Genomic DNA, 13,450 nt, shown 5'->3' on the forward strand with positions numbered 1-13,450 from the left:
ATCTCTACTGCACCACAACACTACAGGGTATCCAAAACTTCTGCACTTCCAACCACCATAAAGCACTGCTGACTACTACACCCCTCAATACTATGGGGATAGCATTATTGTACCCCACCATCAATGCGACCGCTAACTACTTCAATCTCAGCCTTTTGGCAGGTCAACAATACCATACCCCAAATATGGAGTGTCATTATCTAATGTGCCCCAACCCTAGAAAAGTCCAGTATAACAGCACCTCAACCACAAGGGAACAATTCTAGATATGCCCCCAAAAACTGTTGGGGGAGGGCTTTTCACTACTATGCGGCTGTTAACTACTGCACCCCAACAGTTGGTGGGCACAACACTTTTGCAGCCACAGAACCACCTAGTGCTACTAGCTGCATGCTAAACATCTGGGTATTTGCTAATGCTAGGGAGGCACTGCTGCCTATTGCACCCCCAACACTAGAGGAATCCAACACTAATCACGAAGGGACACCAGTAACAACTACCTCCACCCCACTCCAAACATCAGGATTCCCCTCTGTTTTGATCTTTTGCTCCATTCACTTAACCCAGTCCTTGACTGGAAGGGGCCCACACACTAGGGATTCCCCATTGCACAATTACTGAGAATCCCTCCACTTTCAGCAACCCCTAGTCCGCCAGTCTGTGGAGCAGAAGCCTGGCCTGGGATCTGGTCCTCGGCATGGCAGTGGATAGGCACCAGGCTGACTCTACTTGGAGTGATGTACACAAATACCCTTCCAAAGACCAAGAAATAAGAGATGGTAGGAGCTTTTAGGAGCACATAAGCCTGGCCCTACAATGTCTGGAGAAGGAACTTGTGAGGTGCGGAAAGCTCATCTAACAACTTTTTTCTTTTTTTCTTTTTTTTTTTTTTATTGGTTCAATAAACGGTACCGCAGCCTATAAAGATTCCATGGTTTTCCTGGAGCCATATGGTTGCTAAATCATGTGTGTATGTATCATATGTCCTCCTTGGATCAGAGATTCTGCACATAGAAGAGATGGAGGTGGCATGTCTATGCAATATCTCACAGAATAATGTTTGCTGCTTTATTTTGGCTCCATTTCCCACATCTCCTGAAACCAACTTAGGCAGCTGCTACCATTCTCCAGCCCCCTTCCTAGGGCATTATAGGTAATACCCTCACCTTGATGAGGTCATAGAGCTGGCTTAGGAGTTTGCAGAATTGCCTGTCAAACTCTGTTATGAAATGCATAGGAGTTAGTCCTTATTTTCCCAACACCTCATTCCCCATGGCAGAAGCAAAAGGCCTATGCTCCATTGGGGGCGTGAGTTAGAAAACCGGAATTTGCTTTCTTGATGACCTTGAATTTGGTAAGTAGCACTAAATCCTACATTGTCATAGCATTTCTGCAGGCAGGGGTGGGGGCGGTCATTGTCTGTAGCTGGATGTGAAATGCACATGTCATGACAGGAATGAACCTGATTAGATGCTGGGTGCAATTTCAATCTCACATTTACGACTAATGCTTGTCTCAGTACTTGCATTGCAGAAATCCTCCTCCTGGTGCACATAGGCCGTAAGATATATTCAGGCAATCTAGCAAACAGGCCGATACAGAAAAACACGCGGGAGAGCCGGCGAGCACCCGCTCTCCCGGCGCATGCCCAAGCCACTCTCCTGGGTGCGTGATTCAGAAAAACGAAAAATGCAAATGAGGGCCTGCGGTAAAAGGAGGCGGCAGCTGTCAGTGGGTTTGACAGCCGACGTTCAATTTTACCGGCGTCAGTTCTCAAACCCGCTGACAGCCATGGGTTCAGAAAACGGATGCCGGCATAACTGAGCATCCCTCTTCCACTGGTAGATTTATTTTTTTTTTATTTTTGAGGCCTCTGACTTAATATCACTATGATATTAAGTCAGAAGGTGTACAGAAAAGCAGTTTTTTCTGCTTTTCTGTACACTTACCCGGTGCTGGCCGAAATTAACCCCAGCCTTTGGCAGGAGTTAATTTCTGAGAGTAAAATGTGCGGCTTGGCTGCACATTTTACTTTCTGAATTGTGTGGGAATAACTAATAGGCCCATCAACATGCATTTGCATGTTGGTGGGTGCTATTAGTTTCAGGGGGGCTGCACGTTTTCGACGTGCTATTACCCCTTACTGTATAAGGGGTAAAAATAGCACGTCAAAAATGCACAGCCAAATGCAGGCTAACAGTATCGGTCTGCAAGTGCACTCAGGAGTTCTTTTTAGTCAAATTGGTGCTACCCAAGAATACTGCTCCTACTTCTCAGCCCCATTTTTCCTGGTCACCTCTTGGTAGTTGAGTTTCTGTTTCTTCATGCATGTACAACACTTCTGTTAGCAAGGCCATGTCAGAGGGTAGTGCCTGTCTTCTTTTCCATCTCTTCCATATCAGTTACTGCCTGACATCCTCATCTACTCCTCCACCTCTTAGCAGTGCACATTATGTGAGCTTAACAGCACTGCAAACAGCACTAGCTGTTCTCTTGGCCCCGTTCTTACGATCTTAAATGTTTATTTTGTGGAATAAAGCATCAGAAAATGATCAAATTATCTGAGACCCTTAAAGCAAGGCTCAAACTTTTTTTTTTTTGCTTTATAGGTAACACTGCTTCCCTTTTCAATTTATTGGGAGGGTAGCTGCATAGGGTTCTGTTGACCATGGCATGCAGTCCCCAAATGTATAGTGGGAACATTTATTTATTTTCTGCTTTCAGGCCCTTCAAAGTGGATTACATTCAGGGACTGTATATATTTCTCTGTCCCTACAGAACATGTACCTGAGGCAATGGAGAGCAAAGTAACTTGCCCAAGGTCACAAGGAACGGCAGAGGGATTTGAACCTGGGTTTCTCTCCTTTGAGCACTGCTGCTCTAACTGCTAGGCCACTCCTTCACTCCATTTAAAAGCTTTTCTACCCAAGTATAGCTTCTGAGAGCTAAAACAAAAAGCAGAATCATGTAAAATGGACTTTAGTGATATTGCATACTCTAAGTACAACTGATATATATACACACACACACACTCTCTCTCTCTCTCATAAGCAAACAGCTGTTTATATCCTAAAACGCATGATAGGTAGTTTAGGACCCAGAAGACAACATGGAGTGCATGAACAGATCCCTCACCTTCTTAGGTAACCATTAGCCCTTCCTTCATGCACCTGTATACACATTAACCCTTCAGCTCAGCCAGGAAGACAAGCACAGTTCCAACGTGCCTTGGAATGTGGAAAAAGATCATTAGACGAGAGAGAAAAGGGGCAAAAATATTATGGGGTGAGCGTGTCTGATAATCTCAAAATAGCAAAACAGGTATGGTAAGAGCCAGAGGGATGCCAGGGTGCCTGGGGAGAGGCATAACTAGCAGATATGTTGATTCCTAGTGGCACCACAGGCCATGGGAGGCAGTATGCATGGATTCACAGTTACAATGCCAACAACGGTAGCATGACTGCAAGGGGCAATGGAGTAACCTGCCTGGAGCAGTAATTATGATTCATAGCACAGGCAAGACTGCATCACGACTCCAAGAATGGTACTGGGGTAACCTGTATAGCATGATCATTGTTAAAATCCAAACCACAACACGCACGGGGGAAGACAAATGTTTTGGACAATAGTTTCACTATTTTTGGTAGCTATGTGAATTGTTGGAAACTTGGTATTAAGACATGAAAGGGGACCTGGGGGTTGGATTTAGCGTTAATCTTGTAAGAATCATAGAGAAGTATGACAAAGCCTGAAAGTGATTTACCAATGGACGTGGTGAAGACCAGTTCTCTGGGCATGCTTCGGAATGATATGGAGAGCAGTGGCAGACAAGGAGTTGAAGGTTCAGGTAAAAGACATGGGGATGAAGTATTGGGTTGAATATGAGAATTTATAGGCTTATCTACCCAAAGTGCAAGAACCACAATTAGGCAGACTAGACTGGCTGCAGGAGTTCATTAACTGGCAGCCCTTGAACTCCTGCAGCACCATTGCTATTACAGTTACACTGACTTCCAGTTTCTTTACATTGCCAGTTTACATGCTTGGTTTTGTGTTAGAAATTCTGAGAGGTAATTGCACCCCCCCCCCCCCCCCCCCCCCCCATCTAACAGGTAGGATAGGCTAGTATGAGAGTAGGAGGGCCGTTAGATCTCATCAGAAATCTACATTGCAGCTTCTAGCAGGAAAGTCTTTAGTAATGTGGCTCCAAAATAGAGCCTTCTCAGCTGCCTTGTCTCGGTTATGTAATTCTTTACCATCTTCACTAAGAGAAGTCAATCGTTTGGGATTTAGAGAAGGGCTTAAAACATGGTTAATGTCCTCTAAGAGTAATTGAGAAGGATGGTGGTGGAACAGGGTCCAAGCTATTTAGACCTTTGTAGGGCAAGTTGTAATGGTAATTATCTTTTATAATTTCTGTTATGCTTTAGTTTTACTTGTTTTTTTGCTGTTTATTTTTATTTTACTATTGTATTTTATTGTGGATATGTTTTGTTTTATGTTTATTATATATCTATGTTTGTACATCAGTTTGGGCAATTTTATCCAGAAAGCTATTTTAATTTAACTTGTATTATTTTACTGTATAATTTTTACATTTTGTAATATTTGTTTTAACTTGATTGTATTTTGTGTATGTAATGTTGTAAACTGCTATAATCAACCTATTGGAGAAGGCAATATATGAAAACTTTTAAATAAATAAATATAATGAAATGAAATAATTTATTATGTAAAAATAGCCTGAACCCAGGAAAGGATGTGGGAAAACAAAGAGTACAGGCTTGAAGCATTAAATATTACAAGGGACCTTGCAGAGGAGAATAAGGATCCTGCAGCATTGAAGAAGCTGCTGAAGAGTATTCAGTCCCTCAGCACCCAGCCTGTAGCAATCGATGCTGTCTAGACTGGGCTGCAGAATTTGAAACCAACCTCCTCCTCTGACTTTCTTATGGCAAGATGTCTTCTCTCTCCTCTTTACTATCAGAATTTTTCAGTGACTGTTGTACCTTAACCAATAACAAATGGAAAGCATCACAGGGCCTCCACTTCAAATAAGGAGGGGGGTTAAGAGAGAGGCATCACCCCACCCCCTCACAAGCACACAGAGAAAAATAGCTCCCCTATTAGAAAAGGCTAAAGAGGTTAGGGCTGTTCAACTTAGAGAAGAGACAGCTGAGGGGGGATATGATAGAAGTCTTTAAAATCATGAGGTCAAGAATGGGTAAATGTGAATCAGTTATTTACTCTTTCGGATAATACAAGGACTAAGGGGCACTCTATGAAGTTAGCATGTAGCACATTTAAACCTAATCAGAGAAAATTATTTTTCACTCAATGCACAATTAAGTTCTGGAATTTGTTGCCAGAGGATGTGGTTAGTGCAATTAGTTTAGCTGGGTTTAAAAATAAGGTTTGGATAAGTTATTGGAGGAGAAGTCCATTAACTGTTATTAATCAAGTTGACTTAGGGAATAGTCACTGCTATTACTGGCAGCAGTAGCATGGGATCTACTTAGTGTGTGGGTACTTGCAACCCGGTTCAGACACTGTTGGAAACAGGATGCAGGGCTTGATGGACCCTTGGTCTGACCCAGTATGTTCTTAACAGCACCACAAAAGAAATGAGGCACCCCCAAAACTCAGAAATATACAGGGGCCCATGTCTAAAAATTGAAGAGGTGGTGGAAACTCCTCCCTCCTAAAACAAGAGAGTAATGAAGAACCCACAACACAGAAGATAAAAACACTGCTAAACAGCGATGATAAAAAAAAAAAAAAAAATGCACCCTAAAAGAAAGGAGCTTTTTCAGAAGGAGGGGAAGAAGGCAACTCAAATCTTAAAAGAAAGGGAGCGGTACTCCTTAAACAACTTAGAAAGAGACCCCTTAGACTGCAGGGAAATCCTTGGCTTTGCTCTTCTGCCTGCTGCACCCCTCCCCTCCTGGCTGGCTCCAGCAAAGGGAAGCCAGACTGGTCCATTCACATTCCAAACAAGCCGTGCACCTGTCTGGCACCGTCGCAGCGCAGGCCACGCCCTACAGGGCAGGGAAGAGCCCACACCCCTCCCTCGGCTGATGGCAGGCAACCTAATACTCCCCTGCCGCTGGCAGCGCAGCCGTACGTGTCCTAGCGGCCCGGCTCGCCGCTTTACTGGCGTGAAGGAATGGTTTGCAGAGGGAGGGGGGGTTGGGTTTGGAGTAGCGCAGGGACGGCAACCTCTTTATGAAGCTCACAGGCATTTAAACATGAACGTTGCTGGGACTGCTGAGGCTCATTCCTCCGGCAAGGTGGAAATTAATGTGTAAACCCTTAACCATTCTTTTTTCTTGTACAGTGCTATGTACACTGTTTTATTTAAAAAAAAGGAACAGGATTAACTCTAGTTTACGTGCAGTTCCTTCACGTTAGTCACTTTTCCAGCGTTTATAAACACAGAGAGGTCAGTTCTAGCAGCTGCCTATCTCAATGAAGCAATCGTGAGGAATGCATTCATAACATAAGGTGCAAACCTATAATTAAAAAAAAATTGCACATATTTTAAAACTATATGGGAAGTGAGGGGGGGGGGGGGGCGCTAAGAAAAAGGTAGGTTTATATGCTGCAGAACTAAGCTACTCCCCCATTGCCTTCATCTCTGCCTAGAATAAGAGGTGCTCTCACCAAGACAGCAGATTGGCTGGTGCCGCAGCAGAGAGGGAGGTACGGGACACTGAATGCGCTGCAGCAGGGTGGTTATTGTTACACGACACGGGTGACCTCAATGAGTCATGTATAGAAAAGACGGATGACCTCACCATGGTGACTGTTTTAAACTCCAGCTACGCTGGCAGTCGTTAGTCTTCTCAAAAACTATTTTCTGGGGAAAAGGTTGTGGGGCTTGCAAAGAGCAGAGAAGGTGGAGAGATGGTTGACACGGCTTGGAGAAGGGATAGAGAAATAAACAGTTGAGGGGAAAACAGCGGCTTTCTCCCTCCTAAGTATAAAAGGATTAGCCGGTGCGCTGGCGGAAAAATACCTATGCGACCTTGGCGTGCTGGTGCCTTAGTCCTAGCAAAAGCTTTTGCAGCCGTAGGCCACTTCTGTACAGCTGGGATCCATTGTGCCTTCAGGGACCTTTGGCAGGGGCTTGCTGCAGACCTAAATATCTACACCCCCCCCCTCCCCCCTCCACTCCACACACACAGTGCATGAGCCAGCGCTATATGGACTGTACAGTAGCGGTTCCAGAGCCACCGAATGCGTGTCAGATAGCTCCTTCAAGGCCTGGATGGTGTTTTAACTAAGATTACATACCTCAAAGCAGAGAAGGCGGCCTACCTGACACAAATTAAGGGGCATCCAAGGTCAGACTGCAGATGGAACAAAGAGATCCGGACCAGAATCACTATCCTTACCCCTCTCACCCAAGCTGAAGGGGAACTTCCCATACCCATACCTGTTAATAGCCCCGGCAGCCAATCATAGAAACATAGAAATGACAGCAGAAGAAAACCAAATGGCCCATCTAGTCTGCGCAGCAAGTTTCGCACTTTTTTTTACATGTTTTTTTTCTCATGCTTAGGTTGCTCTTAGTAACCATTTGGTTCTATTTCCCTTCCACCCGTGTTTCCCCCTTATGAGCCCACAGAGGCAGGCAATCCCATTTTCCTCACACCTAACAGCATCAGCACTAGCTTACACTTGTGCTAGGTTGCAGCAGCCCTCATATACTTCAGTCAAATCATGGGCTCGGACCCTAAAAGAAAGTTATTCTTTCCATTTGCGCTTTAAAAAAAAAAAAGGGGGGCAGCTCCATAAGCCTTAGCAGACAACTTCCTGGGCAGGAAAAGGAAGAGAAACAGCTTGGTAAAGCTAGGCAACAGTCAGAGAAAGGACATAGCCTCTGCTCTAGGTCAGGTCCACTTCACGGGAGCACCCTGGACAGGGAGTGCAGGACTAATGGAAAGGAAATTAAGAGGTAAGAAAGTTTCTCCTGCCAGCTTGTCCTGCTACACCGGTCCAGTCCCATACAGGTGGAAAGTACTACAACCCTACTTATTCAAGCAGGCAGAAGTGAGGACGGCCCTGAGAGCCCCAACATTATAGGCCACATCAGCCCTGGCTCAAACAGCCAACAGGTAAGGCTTCATAAAAAGTAGGTAACGACAACACAACTGGCTGCAGGCAATAGCACCTGCACCAGGGCACAAGCCCGTTTCCTTAGCGAATGCACTTACACGGAGGCTGGGGGCCTTTTCGCATTCAGAACATAAGCAGAGACAAGTCTCATTTATATAGGAAGCTAGAGCTGCTTTGGAGGCCACTTCCACTGTAGGCAGAGCCCCCACTAGAATAAAATAACCTAGTCGACTTGCCAAAGGTATGTGTCACCTCTAAATACCTCAATAGCTATCACTGCATAGCCAAAGCTCTAAAGGACTGATATTCAAGTCCACATTACTCTCAGGAAAAGGCTGGGAGAGAAACAGTGATTTATATGGAAAACAGAATTAAGCTTCAGGAGAAAACACAGCACCGGTTGGAAAGTGACCACATCCACAGAAAGGGTCCTAACAGGACAAAGGCTAAGGTTCTAAAATTCACCTAGCAGAGGAGATAGCGAGCACGAAGGTTGTTTTCAAGGAAAGATCTTTTGAGGTCACTTGCCTCAAGGGTTTGAAAGAGGGACCTGTGAGGACCTGCAACACCAAGTTAAGATCCCAGGGAAGTACAATCAGCCGAAAATGTGGCCTCAACTTCCCTAAAAAACCGAGAAACATCCAGGTGAACCACCTAGCCTTCCTTGATAATAAGAAATAGCTGCCACCCGAACCTTCAGGGAATTCAAGGCAAGCCCCTTCTCCAGCCTTCCTTGAAGATAGTTCCTTGCAACTTAGCCTGTCACCCACCAAGGAGATTCTATCCTAATCACCAAGACCTCAAACAAAACACCAAACACAGATATAAGCCATCAAGCTAGAAGGTTTACATACTTTCAGAAAGGATAGGGATCTCCAACGAAGAATATCCCTTTCTCCACAATCATTACCACCAGAGCCAAGCTGTAAGACAAAATAGACTCAGATCATCCATGACCACCCAAGGCAGCAGCCTCACTGATACTGGCAGATGCAAGGGATGGTCCACCTGAAGACGCATCAGGTCTGCATGGCCAATCTGGAGCAATAAGGATGACCTGATTGCACTACATTTCTATGCTCTGCGGCACTCTTCCTATGAGGGCCCACAGGGGAAAGATGTAAAGAAGCTCCCCTGTGGGCCAAGGTTGCACTTAGTGCATCGATCGCCATGGATCCAGCTCTCATTGCCAACTGAAGAATCGTTCACGGTCCAGTGAGTTGCCAATAAATTAATGTGGGTGGCCCCACTGTCTGCGGTAAGCTGAAAGGCCTCTAAACTCTGCTTCCATTCCCCAGGATCCCAAAGGGTGCTGCTGAGAAAGTCCACCTGCACATGCTCTTGCAAAGTAATGTGACCTGCTGCTAGCACTTGGAGGGGTTTCTCTGCCCACAGCCCCCGGCTTTGGCCCTGTCAATTCACATAAGCCACTGCCGTCACATTGTCTGAGGACTTGAACCAATTTCCCCTGAAACTAGGGGAGGAAATACAGCAGAGCAAAGCAGATGGCCCTAGTCTCCAACCAACTGATGGACCACGAGGCCTCCAGCATCCCTGCAACACCCGATTCTAGGAATGAGTCCCCCCCCCACTGAAGAGCTTCAAAGCTGTTACCAGAATCCAGATTAGCACGACAAGACTGACTCCGCCTCAGCCGATGTGGAAGACTCAGCCACCAGCGAAGCAAGTCATGAATGGATGGCCTCAAGCAAAGCCATATCCCATACTCCTAGATCTGTAGAGACCAGCAGGACAAGAATGAGGCACCATGAGATTTGGCTCAAGGGCCCAAATCCAGAATCATCATCAATCCCAGGACTTGCAAATAATTCCAAGCAGTGGGAAAAGGAATGCACGGTAGTCTCCAAACCTGCAGTATCTCGTTGGTCACCCTTTCATTCATAAGGAGCACTTGGTCACTATGCATATCGAAGCACACCCTTAAGTATTCCAGAGACTGTGTGGGCTGAAGTTTGCTTTTTGCAAAAATTGACCACCCAGCCCAAGCCTTCTAAGATGTGGACCATCTGACTAGATACATGAAGCACCTCCTGATGAGACTTTACTCAGATCAACCAGTTGTCCAGATACAGGTGGATCATAATGCCTTCAAGTCTGAGAGCTGCAGCCGCCACCACCATGGTAAATAAGCAAAGCATGGTTGCCAGCCCAAAAAAAGGCAGTCACAGAACTGAAAATGGTCCCGCAGCACACAAACGCAGGTACTGATCCTGCAGTCATATTGGAATCTGCAGGTAGGCCTCGGCCAAGCACAGATCCCCCCCCCCCCAGCCCCGCCGTACTGCAGCAAGAATGGAATGCAGCGTTTCCATACGAAAATGGGTCATCCGCAGATTGCAGTTCACCCTCTTTTAGATCCAGCATTAGGCAAAAAGACCACAAAGTAGATGGAGTATTGGCCTTGTCCCTGCTCAGAGGGTGGAACAGAGACCACAGCCTGCAAAAGCTGTAGCTTCAGAGTTTCACAGTCCACCCACTGCTTGGCGGGAGAGGAACAAGGGGAGACCAGGAATACAACGTGAAATGGCTGCTGCAGATCCAGGGTGGATGATTTCTAATACCCACTGGTCTGAAGTAATGTAGAACCCCTTTAAACAACCACCACCTTCTCGGGTTAGAAGCGAGTGGACCCTCTGAACTTCATGAAGCAGAGGTGCTGGCATCGGAGCTTAGCTTTCTGAAGCCATGAAAGGACGGACCCCTGCCTCTGGACATATGGAAATTGTGGTCAGAGGAACCAAAAGTCTGCCTCCCTGGTCTGTAATGCCTGGAATCCCAAAACTGTCCCCAACCTCTGCCAGGCCTATAGAAGGACCAATCTTTATCCTCCAAGAGCCACTGGGCTTGGGATCTCCCAGGTTTTTTTTTTTTTTTTACCAGCTGATCCAGATCCTCAACAAACAGCAACTTTCCCTTAAAAGGAAGCTTGCCCAGTTTTTTTTTTGGGACCATAAATCTGCTGCTCAAACACAGCCACCGAACAGCGACTGAGAGGGCCACTGACCGAGAAGAGCTGCAGAGCAAATCAAACAGTGAATTGGCTAAAAAGGCGGTGGCAGACTCCATCCTCACAGAGACTGCTGTATCCAGTGAAGACGTGCACGCACCATCAGGGCAGCACAAAAGGAAACCTGGACACCTATCGCCAAGGTGGTGAACAAATTCTTCAATAGCACATCCACTGTTTGAGTTTAGAAAAACCTCTGCAGTGTAGCTGGTGGGAGGAGATACAATTTTTCTACAGCCATTTCACTCCCAATAATGCCAGCTCGTCGGCTCAGTGTGCTACAGCAGTCAAAAAAGCAAACAATGTTAGGAATTATTAGGAAGGGAATGGTTAATAAAACAGAAAATGTCATAATGCCTCTATCACTCCATGGTGAGACTGCACCTTGAATTCTGTGTACAATTCTGGTTGCCACATCTCAAAAAAAGATATAGTTGCGATCGAGAAGGTAGAAAGAGGGGCAACCAAAATGATAAAGGGGATGGAACAGCTCCCCTATGAGGAAAGGCTGAAGAGGTTAGGGCTGTTTAGCTTGGAGAAAAGATGGCTGAGGGGGGATATGATAGAGGTCTTTAAGATCATGAGAGGTCTAGAACAGGTAGAAATGAATTGGTTATTTACACTTTTGAATAATAGAAGGACTAGGGGGCATTCCATGAAGTTAGCAAGTAGCACATTTAAGACTAATCAGAGAAAATTCTTTTTCACTCAACGCACAATAAAGCTCTGGAATTTGTTGCCAGAGGATGTGGTTAGTGCAGTTAGTGTAGCTGGGTTCAAAAAAGGTTTGGATAAGTTCTTGGAGGAGAAGTCCATTAATTGCTATTAATCAAGTTTACTTAGGGATTTGCCACTGCTATTAATTGCATCAGTAGCATGGGATCTTCTTAGTGTTTGGGTAATTGCCAGGTTCTTGTGGCCTGGTTTGGCCTCTGTTGGAAACAGGATGCTGGGCTTGATGGACCCTTGGTCTGACCCAGCATGGCAATTTCTTATGTTCTCCGGGGATTCCCATTCAGCAAGCATCATTTCCTTCCACCTCAGAAAGCAAGGGAAAAGCTCTGGTGAACATCTGCTTTCCTTTAATGACAGGATCCCATACTGGTATCTCCTGGAACTTAAACTCTTCCAAGCCAGGACAAGTGAGCACCTGCTCAATCAAGCCCCCATCCCTGTGGAAGAGAATGACAGTCATAATCGACCCGGGGGCACCTCAGCCTCCTCCAGTGAGGCTGAACTCTCTGCATCCCCATGGTCCTCCCATGAGGGATCCAGAACCTCAATCACCCTCCGTATCTTCGGTGGGACACGGGAGGAAAAACTTCAGGACCTTTTCCCCTGGGTTTCTTGAAGGCACAGAAGGCTTGATGCAGGAACCAGAAGTACTCCAGGAAAGAATTCTCTCAGATTCCCAACAATGAAGCCATTGATGGAACCGCAGGCAAAACCACTGGAACTAAAGTAGGGGGCAACTCAGCACCCCCACCTGCCTCTGAGGAGTTCACTGCAAAGAGGCCTGTTCGCATGGGAACCTCATCCAAGATGGCCTATGGGCTCAACTAAACATGGGGTTGATGGGCACATTAGTTCCTCCTGACACTGCCAGTAACTGCCACACCTCCAGGGAAGGATAATCTTGTGGTGTTAAATCAGTCTCAGAGTATGCTCCTGAGACCTCCCCCTGTGCAAATGCAGACCAAACACAGCGGCCCTTTCTCCGCCTCCATGCAGTGCATCCCATAGGCCCTGCAGTGACCCTCGCAGTCAGGCTTGTCCATCCTTGTCTAGTGGCTGAGACTACCAGTGCCCATCCCCATACCCCAGAGACAACTAAGGTTGCTACGCCAAAGACTCACCAGCAAGTCCTCCCTGGTCTGCAGTGTCCAGCTGCTGCTTTCTCAGTCTGCACAATGCTGCTCTCAGATTTTGGCTCTTTTTTTTTCTCTCTGTTTTATTTTAAAAACTTTACTCAAACCAGCAAGAGGAAGGGGTTGGGAGAGAGTCACAGACCAAAACCTTCCTCAGGAAAAAAAAAACCCAAAAAACTCTCAACCCTGTCTTTTTTTTTTTTTTTTAAAGGGCTATACCCCCAAAAGCTCAACTGAAGTCCCTTCTGGGACTGGGAGCTGGTAAACAGGCTTGCACAGTGACATGGCCCTGGGTCCAATCCTGAGATCTAAGTGTCGTCCTACCGTGCCACCCTCTCCTATCATCTCTGCTGGAGGCAGAAAATACTGGACTCCTGCTACACTGCACCACCCCTAAGTAGTGGCAATGATGTCACATGAGTAAAACAGTGTA

This window comes from Rhinatrema bivittatum, chromosome 11 (assembly GCF_901001135.1).
Source record: "Rhinatrema bivittatum chromosome 11, aRhiBiv1.1, whole genome shotgun sequence".
In the NCBI taxonomy this organism is placed as follows: domain Eukaryota; kingdom Metazoa; phylum Chordata; class Amphibia; order Gymnophiona; family Rhinatrematidae; genus Rhinatrema; species Rhinatrema bivittatum.